This window comes from Triticum dicoccoides, chromosome 6B (assembly GCF_002162155.2).
Source record: "Triticum dicoccoides isolate Atlit2015 ecotype Zavitan chromosome 6B, WEW_v2.0, whole genome shotgun sequence".
Classification (NCBI taxonomy): domain Eukaryota; kingdom Viridiplantae; phylum Streptophyta; class Magnoliopsida; order Poales; family Poaceae; genus Triticum; species Triticum dicoccoides.
The window spans coordinates 67620647-67633970 of NC_041391.1; the positions used below are offsets into that span (position 1 = coordinate 67620647).

The 13324-nt window shown below is 46.5% G+C and overlaps 1 long non-coding RNA gene across 1 annotated transcript; it reads left to right on the forward strand.

The window, feature by feature from the left end:
- The first annotated feature begins 1216 nt into the window (after window positions 1-1216).
- LOC119320233 lies at window positions 1217-12302 on the forward strand. Its single transcript, XR_005154859.1, has 6 exons — window positions 1217-1325; window positions 1408-1666; window positions 7904-7981; window positions 8608-8763; window positions 9355-9594; window positions 10298-12302. It is a non-coding gene; the product is annotated as an uncharacterized LOC119320233 (long non-coding RNA).
- The last annotated feature ends 1022 nt before the right edge of the window (window positions 12303-13324 follow it).

Below are 13324 nucleotides of genomic sequence, written 5' to 3' on the forward strand. Positions count from 1 at the left end.
GTGTATTGGTTCGCAAGGTGAATACTTCAAGGATGGAAGAGAACTGAATTGTGAAGCACCTGTAGAAGAATTGAAGATGTTGCTATACAATGCACAAGCTTGCGATATCCTCTTCAATGGATTGTGCCCCGAAGACTTCAAGAAAATTAGCCGTCTTGAGAATGCAAAGGAAATTTGGGATACTTTGGTTGATATGCACGAAGGTACCGAGTCCATCAAGGAATCCAAATTGAATGTGCTTCAAAGTCATCTTGACAAGTTCAAAATGAAGGATGGTGAAGGAGTCGCTGAAATGTACTCTAGGTTTGCTCTTATCGCAAATGAGATTGCTGGCTTAGGAAGCGAAGAGATGACTGAAAGATTCATCATCAAGAAGATCCTAAGAGCCTTGGATGGAAAATATGATACCGTGTGCACCTTGATCCAAATGATGCCCAGTTACAAAGATCTCAAGCCAACGAAAGTCATTGGGAGAATTGTTGCTCATGACATGTCACTCAAGGATAAGGAAGAGCTTCACAACAAGCCTAGTGGTGCTTATAAAGCTTCATCTGATGCTCCTACAACATCAAGTGAAAAACAAGTCTTCAATGAAGATTTGAGCTTAATGGTGAAGAACTTGAACAAGTTCTACAAGAGTAGAAGCAAAGAGAGAAGTTTCAAGTCAAGGTCCTACAATGACAAAATATCTTCTAGTCGCGTCAATTGCTATAATTGTGGAAGACCCGGACACTACTCCAATGAGTGTACGGATCCCTACAAAAGAAGAGAAGACTCACATAAAAGGAGAAGTAATGCAGAAAAACGAGACCACTCGAAACCCCTGGCTCCTCAGCGACTAGCGCATTCTGGCCGTCTGATCTTTTTGCTTGATTGAGTTCTGGCCGTCCGATCGAGCGGTGGAGGAGCGTCGGCCGTCGGATCGAATCCCGCCCTCCTTGTAGCACGCTCGAAGCCCGCCCGACCCCGCCTGGCAATTGCTTCGTCTGCCTGGCCGTACCTCACTGATCTGTGGGGTCCCGTCTGGTGGGCCCGATCATCAGCGAGAAGGTGTGCGGGTGCGCCTGTATATATCCAGTGCCGCACACACCGGCGGAAAATATCCCGTGCCACTGCACGGGAATATTGCCCCCACCGAGGGCTTTTTCGTCTTTGCGCGTCCAGGCTGCTTGCATGGTGGGCAGTGGTTGGCGCGCTGTGGCTATGTGGTGGGGGTCGGCTGGCTCCCTTCTCATTCGCCCCCCTCGTTCCCCTTTCTCTGTCTCCCGTCTCCTTTCGCCGCCACCGCCGCCGCTCGCCCTCCTCGATTCGACGCCGTTCTTCGGGTGGTTCTCCTCTACTTCTCGTGGATCTCTTGTGCTTTGCTCATTTCTTACTCTCTTTCTTGTTTCTTCCCTTGATTTGCAGTTCAGGCGGTGCCGTGACGTCGAGGTTGCCTTCCCGGTCGACCGGAGATGGAGCTGATCGTTTGAGCTTCTGAGGCCCCTGCCTCGCGGGGCTGGCGGCCATGCTCGTGGATGACTCGTCGATGGCTCCCTTTGAGATGACGGTGGGGGCCATGCTCAAGCTGCTCTGCATCACCGAGGGCACCTCCTTCAACTAGATCCTGCGTGCCAAGAAGGTCGTCGCCGCCTCCTGCAAGGACGACCCAGACACTGTCGCCTAGGTCCCTCCTCCCAAACTTCTCCTCCACTCCATGCTGTACTTCAACCCCTCCCTTTTCTGTCTCGTGTGGGGAGGAGTAAAGGCTGCGGTTCGCGCATCTGCTCCTTCGTGGACTGCAGCACGGACGGGCGATGCGAGATCGATGCTGCTCCTCTTCACCACGTGAGGGTGGCAGTCCGGTCCCGTCCAAGTTAACCCCTCTAGAAGATGTATATGCTTGTCTCTACTAACCATTGAAAATAAGGAACACCCTAAAGAAATATGCAGTTTGACTATGTATATGCTCATCTCATTATATTCAGAGTTCAATATATATTCAGAGTTCAGGGGTAGAGTTGATTTTCTGCTGCTCTGTCTCAACTACATAGATTGGTTTCCTTTTCAGATTATCTACATTTGCTAGGCTTTATTCTGTATGACAACACATGGAGCATCACAGGCTTGTATATACTAACCATCAAAAACAGTACCTGGAATATGAAGTATGACTATGTGTATCTATGACAGATTACTTATTTATTGCCTTGAAGATGTACTCTTCCTGGCTGTTGCTTTATTTTCGCTTCCTCGATTAGCACCACTGTTAGACTCATAGACTTGTACGTATTGTAATCTTAGTACATGTTGTATTTGTACCCGATGAGGTACCCCCTTGTTATATATATGTTACAGAGGCCGACCCCTAGAGGTGTCGAAGCCCATAACCCCAAAACCCTTTGTCTATCATGGTATCTGATGCGATCTAACGATCCTGACCTAGCCATGTCGTCTTCCGCTGCTTCTTCCGAGGCCGCCGCCGCCGCCGCTCTCTCCGGCAAGGCCACCCTCGCTGCCCTCTCCGACACGGCGACTCTCTCCGCCACCACCAACTTGCTCGCCGAATCCTATTCGGCCCCTGCGGCGCTCACCGATCCGATCGGGACGAGATCTTCCGTCTTCGCGCCGCCGTTCCTGTCTACCCTTCTCCCAAGAGGACGATCGACGGGACCCCTGTTTTCCGGGGTGCCGTCCGCGGCTCTCCCCGGCTCGCCGGCCTTGCGCCCCAACTACGCCGCGCTCGCCCCCTACGCGCCACCGCCGCCGTACGCCTACGACCCGGCTGCCTACGGGGCCTACTATGGCGCTCCCTATGGTGCGATCTACGGTGCTCCCTACGGTGCTCCCTACGCTGGCCATGGCGCTGGCTACGGTGCTCCTCCTGCTGCTGGATACGGCCCTGCCTACGCGGGGATCCCGCGGCCTGTGCTTCACGGTGCGCCACCACAGGCGCCCCCGGTTGCGCCCCAGTCCTCGCCTGCGGGGGATATCGTCCCCTCCGGCGCGGTCCCTGTGCCGCCGCCCTATGACTTCGCCCTCGACGTCATCTCGACTCCACCGTTCTACTTCAGCAACCTTCTCCCGGTGAAACTGAAGATGGACAACTATCTGTTTTGGCGCGCACAGATTCTTCCCCTCCTTCGTAGTCACTACTTGGAGGGTTTTGTCGATGGTACTCTGCCATGTCCCCCGCCGGATCATCACATGTACCGGCCATGGATTGCTCAAGATCAAGCGATCCTCTCGGTGATTCAGTCCTCTCTCACCGAGGGCGTCGCCGGCTTGGTGTTATTTGCTACCACGTCTCATGAAGTATGGGATGCGTTGGAGTCCAGTTTCTCCGCACAATCCTCGTCGCAGCACATGTCTCTTCGTGCACAACTCAATGAGACTCGCAAGGATCATCACTCTGTCACCGTCTTCTTCAACAAGATCAAATGCCTCGCCGACCAGCTAGCCTCCATCGGCGAGCCACTTCGTGACACAGAGTTCACCACATATGTTCTCCAAGGTCTCGATGCCGAGTATGACTCTCTTGTGGAGGTGATCCAAGAATGCAAGGTTCCCATCAATCCGCAAGAACTCTTCTAGCGCCTCCTCTCAACAGAGCAACGCCTTGCCAGTCGTCATCCAGATGAGCCCCCCTCGGCTAACGCTGCTGTTCGTGGTGGGAAGGGGCGTTCTGGTGCTCGCCCTGCTGCTCCTTCGCCTGTTTCAACTCCTCCTACGGGAGGCAAGGGTGGTGCTCCTATGGATGCTTCCTCCCAATCGCGTCTTACTATTGTCGTCGAGAACGGGCGCCCATGTGCTTGCTGTGCTGCCTGTGGAGCTGTTGCCCCTTGTCAGCTATGTGGAATTCCTCGCCATGTTGCATCTCGCTGTCACCGTCGTTTTCAGCCTGAGTTTCTCGGTCTTGGCAACAACGGCAAGGGCAATGAGCGACAAGTCAACATGATGCAGCATCAAGGAAAGACTCAATCGTATAATGTTGATCCCACTTGGTACATGGACACTGGCGCCACAGAGCACGTGACGAATGAATTGGACAAGCTTGCTATTCGGGAGGCCTACCATGGTCCTGACAAGGTTCACACAGCAAATGGGGCAGGTATGCACATCTCTCATATTGGTCAGGCATCTCTCCTCACACATACATCTCGACAGTTGCGTCTTAAAAATGTTCTTCGAGTTCCTACTGTTGCACGAAACTTACTCTCCATACCTAAACTTACTTATGACAATAATGTGTTTTGTGAGTTTCACCCGTGTCATCTTTTTATCAAGGACCGGGCCACACAGGACGTACTTCTTAGAGGGCGCCTTCGTCATGGACTATATGCTCTTGATGTGCCGCGATCTGTCTCCCCAGTTGTCCCTCAAGTCTTCAGTGCTGTTCGAGTATCTCCTGCACAATGGCACTCTCGTCTTGGTCATCCAGCTACACCCATTGTTCGACATATTCTTCACCGCCATGAGTTACCGTCAGTTTCTAGTAATAAAGATGTCTCAGTTTGTGATGCTTGTCAGCAGGGAAAAAGTCATCAGCTACCTTTTTCTATTTCTAGTCATGTAGTGAAAACTCCTCTTGAGATTGTGTTTTCAGATGTTTGGGGTCCTGCTCAGATGTCTGTTAGTGGTCATGAGTACTATGTTAGTTTTATTGATGCTTATAGTCGCTTTACCTGGATTTATCTTCTTAAACATAAGTCTGATGTGTTCGATGTTTTTCTTAAGTTCCAAACACACGTTGAGCGTCTCCTACAACACAAAATTCTTCATGTACAATCAGATTGGGGGGGTGAGTACCGCAATTTGAATTCCTTCTTTGAGAAACTTGGGATCTTGCATCGTGTGTCTTGTCCTCATACACATCAGCAGAATGGTTCAACTGAACGTAAGCATCGTCATCTTGTTGAGACCGGCTTAACCTTATTAGCTCATGCCTCTTTTCCTTTTCGTTTTTGGAGTGATGCTTTCACTACTACCTGTTTTCTCATTAACAGACTTCCATTGCGACTTCTTGGCATGAAAACTCCACTAGAACTCTTGCTTAATGAGACTCCTGACTACACTTTTCTCAAAGTTTTCGGTTGTGCGTGTTGGCCGCATCTCCGTCCTTACAATAATCGAAAGCTTGAGTTTCGCTCTAAAAAATGTGTCTTTCTTGGGTATAGTCCGTTGCACAAAGGTTATAAATGCCTTCACATTCCAACAAATCGTGTATATATTTCACGTGATTTTGTTTTTGATGAGCATGTTTTTCCTTTCTCTAATCTTCCAACTCCTGTGATCACACCAACTGAACCTGTGCATTCATCTCCTTTATTGCCTGATCAATTTGTAGATGCTGCACACTCGCCTCTTTTGTTGTCTAACCATGGTGCAGGAACTGGTAGAGGTGCTCGGCTTGTTCTCCTTGAGGATTCATCCCCTGCTCCGACGACTTCTTCATCGGATCACGTCGATCCGGCCACTGTGCCCTCGTGCATGGCGCATGCAGGGTCTCCTGCACCCGCGCCCGCCAGCCACCCGGATCCCGCTTCGGTCGCAGTGGAGCCGCGCTCCCCGGATCGCGTTGATCCTGCGCCCGCTTCCCCCTGCATGGGTCATGCAGGGTCGGGTTTCATCACACCCGCTCCGCGCCCGGCCCTGGCTCGGCTGGAGCTCCCTTCGTCGCCGGTTTTCGCCTCGCCTGCCACCGGGTCGGCTTCGCCTGCATCGCCCGCGCCTACGGACGCGCCTGGCTCCTCCTGTTCGGCGACGCCCGCACCTACTGCCTCGCCTCCTGGCGGTTCGTCAGTGTCACGGGCACCATCTCCTATAATACCTTCTTCTCAGGAGACGCAGGCCACTTCATCGACGGTTCCTGAGATCTCCGTCGCGCCAACTGCTCAGGTTGCTCCGCGACCACACACTCGCAGCAAGAGTGGAATATTCAAACCGCTTCAACGCACCGATGGCACGGTTGCCTGGCTCGCGGCCTGTATAGCTCACTCTGCAACTGATCCTTCTGCTGAACCCCGTCATTATCAAGCAGCTCTGGGTATTCCTCACTGGCGATCTGCAATGGAACAAGAGTATCAAGCATTGCTCAAAAATGGTACGTGGCGTCTTGTTCCTCCGCACAGTGGTGTCAATATAATTGATTATAAATGGGTATTCAAAGTTAAGCGACATGCTGATGGCTCTATTGAACGGTATAAGGCTCGGCTTGTTGCTCGTGGGTTCAAACAACGTCAAGGTCTTGATTATGATGATACCTTCAGTCCTGTGATCAAGCCGACGACTATTCGCATGCTCTTGTCTCTTGCAGTTACTCGTGGGTGGTCTCTTCGACAGCTCGATGTTCAGAATGCCTTTTTGCATGGTGTTCTTGATGAAGAGGTCTATATGCGTCAGCCACCTGGGTTTGTTGATCCTACCCGTCCACAGCATTTGTGTCGTTTGGTCAAGGCTCTCTATGGTCTCAAACAGGCGCCACATGCTTGGCATGCACGTCTTGCTTCTGCTCTCCGTGCACATGGTTTTGTTCCATCGACAGCTAATACTTCCTTGTTCATGCTACAGCGCCCTACGGTCACTATGTACCTGTTGGTGTATGTTGATGACATCATCTTGATCAGTTCGTCGGTTCTTGCTGCCGATCGGCTTGTTTCTTCTTTGAGTGATGATTTTGCCATTACAGATCTTGGTCGGCTCCATTATTTTCTTGGCTTAGAGGTTTCTCATTCGGATGCCGGTCTGACTCTTACTCAGCATAAGTACTCTCTGGATTTGCTTCGTCGTGTTGGTATGCTTCAGTGTAAGCCTGCTTCCACTCCCATGACAGCTTCTGATAGACTCTCTGCACTTGATGGTACTCTTCTTCCTTCGGATGAGGCTACAACGTATCGCAGCATTGTTGGTGGCTTACAGTATTTGACGATTACTCGTCCTGATATCTCTTATGCGGTGAACAGCGTCTGCCAGTTTCTTCATGCCCCTCGGGACACTCACTGGACTGCTGTGAAACGTATTCTGCGCTATGTTCGGTTGACTGCTGTTTTGGGTCTGCACCTTCGGCCTGCCCCTTCCGGTAGTCTTTCCGCGTTCTCTGATGCAGATTGGGCTGGTAGCCCTGATGACAGGCGATCCACGGGGGGATATGCAGTGTTCTATGGTCCTAACTTGATCGCCTGGAGTGCTCGTAAACAAGCTACAGTGTCTCGTAGTAGTACTGAAGCTGAATACAAAGCAGTTGCCAATGCCACTGCTGAACTTATCTGGGTTCAGGCCTTGCTTCGAGAGTTGAGAGTCCCTCAGCGTCATCCACCTGTTCTTTGGTGTGACAACATCGGTGCTACGTACCTTTCTTCAAATCCGGTATTTCATGCTCGAACGAAACACATTGAAGTTGACTATCACTTTGTCAGAGAACGAGTTTTCACAGAAGTTGCTTCAGATCAAGTTCATTCAATCAAAGGACCAGCTTGCCGACATCTTCACGAAGCCATTGCCATTACCTCAGTTTGAGGGTTGTCGTCGCAATCTTAATCTTCTGAATTCTTCAGACCATGGTTAAGATTGAGGGAGGATGTTAGACTCATAGACTTGTACGTATTGTAATCTTAGTACATGTTGTATTTGTACCCGATGAGGTACCCCCTTGTTATATATATGTTACAGAGGCCGACCCCTAGAGGTGTCGAAGCCCATAACCCCAAAACCCTTTGTCTATCAACCACCATCTTTTTTTGGGACACCAGCCACCATCTCTTGTAGTATCACTGCCAGGCATAATTCTTGTAAATATATTATGCAAGCAAACCCCTGATTGATGGACCCACTACCGATGAACTATGTACCTGCATTTTACACAGATTCTTGGGCACCAGTTTTGTACTCTATTTCTTATTGCTCATGGCAAATGCTGCTGATACAGGTACTCCTCTTTGGCTTAATAGGCCAACAGACAAGCCTGTTCTCTGCAATGCACGTGGGTCGAGATAGAGGATAAAGGGTATGTTGGTGAATTATGGGAGAGGAATCAATTCTTAATGTGAAAGATTTATTTTGTGGGATAAGAAATGCTCAAAAGGGTCAGCCTCTACAAATTAAATTGAAGTTCATAGTTCCGAGTATAATTTGTTTGATGAAGGCACCACAAAAACTTTAGTTGATGGTATATTTGCAATGTGATGCGCAGGAGACTCCATCCTTCACCCCATGTTTGAAAATTCTACACAGTAGTAAAATGTGCCACTTAAAAAAAACCAAGACTTAATCCTATTGCAGTTTATGTGTGCTATCACCTCAACATGCGCATTCAGATTGGTAGGTTACATTTGCAAGGGTTTTTGTCCTGCACATTTTTTCTCAATATGTTTTCGGCTTTTGGATTACAAATGTGTGCACCATCTATTTATGCCTAGCGATTACGACTTCAGGGGATAGCAACATGGTAGAGTCTCTATTGCAGACAGGAACTACAGGCAGCTCAGAATCATGTTGCAGCTAAAGCAATAAAAATGTGCAGTAGAGATTCTCGTTGTCGTCTTCTGAATTTGATAGGATGTACTTCTCTCTGCATCTATTCTCGGTATTGTTTCCTGAATTTAAAGGTGCATTTTTTTCTTTGGCAAATAGAGCAAGTAGGAGGAGGAATCAGAGAGGGAGATGGGGGAGGGAGAGGAAATCTCGGCCTGCACGATTGCATGTCCCACAAGCTACTACAAAGGGAGAATCGTATACCCAACATCCTTCTCAAAGCCTGCAGCTACTGCGCCAACCTGCAGCAACAAGGTGAGCTACACTCTGTTTATGTAATACATATTTCAATCTACTATGCCACTCTCTTTAATCCTCCCATTGTGAATAGGTTCGATGTTAATAGAAATAGCTGATTTGATAATAGAAATAGATGATTTGATGGTCTCTCCAAGGAAAGATTTCCTAATGCAGTCCCGAGGTGAAGTAAACAATGGGCTCCGGGGTCGTGGAGGCCAGCACACACACTTGCCGGATGGTGACCTCAGGGCCATCATCGATGACACCTTGAGCCACTACAATGAGCTCTTCCCCTTCAAGAGTGCCGCTGCTAGGGCTGATGCCTTCCATCTCATCACTGGGATGTGGCGCCCCCATTCGAGCGCTGCTCCCTTTGGATGGGCGGCTTCCAGACCTCTGATGCTCTCAAGACATGTGCCTCTGACTACACTGAACATTAGCAATGTTATTCCAAAAAAATAGAAACGAAATCAACTGTCATTTTCATTTCATATGTTCTTGCAAAAAAGGTTCATTTGATAGTTCAAGAACCGAATTGCCAAACAAACTCTTGAAGTAAACTAATGATATCCTAATGAAAGTACATACTTCCCAATGTTGCTGCAGATACTGGCACCTCAGCTTGATCCCTTGACTGAACAGCAAATGGTTGGCATCTGCAGCCTTTAGCGGTCATTGCAGTAGGCAGAAGCTCTCACCCAGGGCCTGGAGCAGCTCCATTAGTCATTAGCAGTCATGGTGGCAGGCAGTGGGTCTCTTAGCGACGATACCAACATGGGGAGCTCCATGAGAGACATGGTTGTTGCTCTCGGCAAGCTGGCCAACCTTGAAGGCTTTGTCATACAGGTAACCCAAGATGTGCCACTACTCTTCAAACTTGACCATTATGTCAGTGTATGCTAGACTATTCGCTCATCTTATTCAAATTTGTAGATGAGCAATGAAGCTTTAACATGCATTTGCTGGTGACCAGTGTCATGCGTTGCTCCACTGTGACCATTAAATTTAATCTTATTTTCTGCTGGCTGACATTTGCATCAACAAAATTACATATGTCCCTCAGGTTCCGTTAATTAAAATGTAGTGCAAAAGCTGATGGATGCTACAGTATGTAATTCAGGGGCCTTGATGATTGAATTTTTCTCTGTTGGAACTACATATATGTAGTCTGCCTGTGCCTAGCAGTGATGTAGCAAACGAGCAGTGTTAACAGTTTCGGCTCAGCCTAAATGTTCGGTAGCAGCCTTATGTGTGCACAACTGCACATTTGTGTAGTCATAGTCTAACACATGCTTAGTGATAGAAAGAGCCTTAATGTAGGTAATTGCGTTGGATTCATCCTGAGGCAAGTCTCTTCATCCCCCATCAGCATGATTTAAAATTATGTATTCACAGAGATACTTAATATGGAAATCAATAGTTTTTTTTTCAAACAATTAACATCTTTTTTGATCACTTTTTTGGACTTTAACTCCCTGTTGTATGTATGTATATTAATTTTTAGTGGATAAATTTCAAGGGTTTTAACTTTTTCCTTTGCACTTCCTAGTGACCCAGACCAGCACCATGGCAACAAGCTTGCCCCCCTACCCCGACCTTGAACTTGAGCGGCTGATACCACCATGACTTGGCGGCACAGCTGGTGGAACCGACATCCCTAAGCGAGCCATCGTCTAGATGGCTGCCGCTCTTGTGCCCAGTAGGTACTACTCCCTTTATCTCATCTTCTCATAAGCTAATGAACACATGTGGTTCGTCCGCCTTTTGTTCTCCTAGATCCAAGAACCCTGCCTTCTTCCAAAATCCAGAATGATATTCCTTTTTTATCTGGATTGGGATTTTAATTAGGAAGATTCTTTCTAGGTAGAGGAGTAGAGGCATTGTTTCCAAGGTTAGTAGTAAGGTGTTGCAGATTAGAGCACCATCGGGAGTTTTTGAGCACCATGGCAAGGTAGAGGTGCTCCGTGTGCCCTGCATCTTCAAAAGAATCATCTCATGCAGTATTCCAAAAAAATAGCATTATGTAAAAGTCTGGTTATGAAAATCATATCATCAGAGATAACACACTAATCAACTTTCTTCATTAGATTACTTAGTTGTGAGCTAGAACCTGAAGAAAAGTGAAGCAAGCTAGATACATAAAAATTAGGCACTACATCCAACTCCAATACCAAATAGGCAGACAGACATCTTGGCATTCGACTTTAGGAGACGATGAGCTTGAGAAGTGAGATGGTTCCGTTGAGGTAACGGTTCTGTTGAAGTAACGATGCGTTTGGGCGGTCTGGCCTGACCATTGCGTCCATATGTGGGGTTGGATGGTCCCGCACCTCTTCCGGCGGTAGCGACTGGGCGACAGCTGAAGATCCTTCTCAAATTTGAACTCCATTTTTTTAAAGATTCCCTATTTTTTGCACATTGATGATCACATTTTTGGACTGTATAATTGATCTTGGTATGGTTTATAGCTTCCTGTACAACTCTTACCATTGTCCAATCAAGTTCATCCATGTCAAACACTATCGACTTGAAACAGAGTACTGTCAAAGAGAAGGTTTGATTGTACTATTTAATCGCTCATCAATTTCATTTTCTACTTTCTTCGGTTGGAAAACTTCAACCTAAAAAATAAACTGGTGCTCTATACGAAATAACACATCTGTTTTCTACGGATTTATGCCTCACTTTTTATTTGCCTCAGCAGATTAGAGTAATAAGTTGATGGTCATTCTCTACTTTGTATTTGTATTTTTTTATGAGATTGATCCAAGAAAGAATGACATGTATGCAATACTCACTAAATTGTCGGGTTGTATAGCAAGGCTTATAGTCTCGAATTATTACTGTAGATTGTCTTATTTTATAAAGTATTTTGTTTAGTGAATATATATTCCAAAATTACATGTACTATGTTTGTAGAGGAGAAAGGACCTGATTACAGGCCACTAAAATATTCTTGGTTGTCAAAGCTCCGCGGTCGCTTACACATGTATATTATCCATGTAGTCTCGGTTATCTAGGATCAATTACAACAAGGCACTTGGATATATTTTATAATGGTGACATATTTTCTTAATTTAATATACTTCCATCTCACTATGTTGATTTATTCATGCTATTTTGACGAGGATGGCATCAATGCCAGTTCATGGCTATGCAAGGCATCAGTGCTTGATGATTCGTCAAAGAGTGATGTATTACTCGTTGGGGACTTAATTTGCAGCGGAAGCAGATGCAGTATACTCATATGACACGAACACAATGGGATTTTTTGAGGGAGTTGAGCATGCTTGCCTTTCCCTGAGCTCCAGCTATTCACGCTACCGCATATAATATCCATCGTAGCTATATAGAGGTCGCCATCATTATGCTATTAGACATAATCTGGACTACTGCCTTTCAAAAGGGTACAATACTATTTTCAGTTTGTATACCTTGATGTAGTGTTGTAGCTTGGTTTATTTGAAATTTTAGTGTTCATGTTAACAATCACTAAAAATGATACAATTGTGGATGTAGGTTTCTATTGAAACAATCACTAAAAATGATAAATATGCAAGTGGTGCAGATTGTTGTTACCATGTGGATCTTAAGATCCACCATTTCCAAATTTTGCTCTCCTATCTGCCTCTAGGTTTCTCAGCAAGGCAACGTTGTGCGAACCATGTGCGCCAGCCTAGCTGTATTTCGGCTTGCGGATGCGGCGGATGAGGCACATGAGCAGATGAAAGAGGAATAACTGAAGCCCCAATGCCTCCACACATTCTTGCTCCCTGACAATGGGAGTACTAGGTTCCAAACTCATTTCCCTTCCCTTATATTTACAATTCCTTTTATATTATCCATCACCGATGTTGATTGTTGACTGAAATATTTAGTTTTGTTGTTGCACACCCCATATCTGCACACTATGTGTTTATCTATTTAGTTGGTCCTCACTGTTACTGAAAATAGATAGGTTATCCACGATGGATGTCGAATTTGGTGTTGGAATTGTTAATGAGAATCTCGAGAGTGCCTAATGTTACATCAACCTTTCTTCTGTGCCCCAAATGCACTATCAGTGTTGATCAGCTACAAAGAACATAGCATAATATGGCTGGATTAAAATGGAGGTACATGGAATGCAATCCAATAGAGGAACTCAACGAGTCAAAAACATATAGAAAGTTGCCAGTTCACCTCACACTTGATCTGTTAGTTTTTTTAATTTTCAGTAGTAGCATGTATGGTCATGTAGATGAGTTATTCATAAAGCTTACTGGTTCTTATAAAGGTGTCTCTTTGTCCTTCGTTTTTGGTTACCTGGACTCGTTTTAAATGGACGCTGAATCCTACTACATGTGATGTTCTATCATGCCCAGGTTCAGCAAAGGGTCTTTTCATGAATAAAGAAGAAGGTATATCATCTAACTATTATCAGGTTGTAGGTGTGCGCATAGTTATTGCGTACAATGACATAATCATCCAAAGTTTCATGAAATTTGAAGTCCCGTGTATTTATCATAATATTCATTTTGCACTCGGCTTTCATAGAAGACAATGGTTTGTTTTGTTTTGTTCATACGACCTGTTT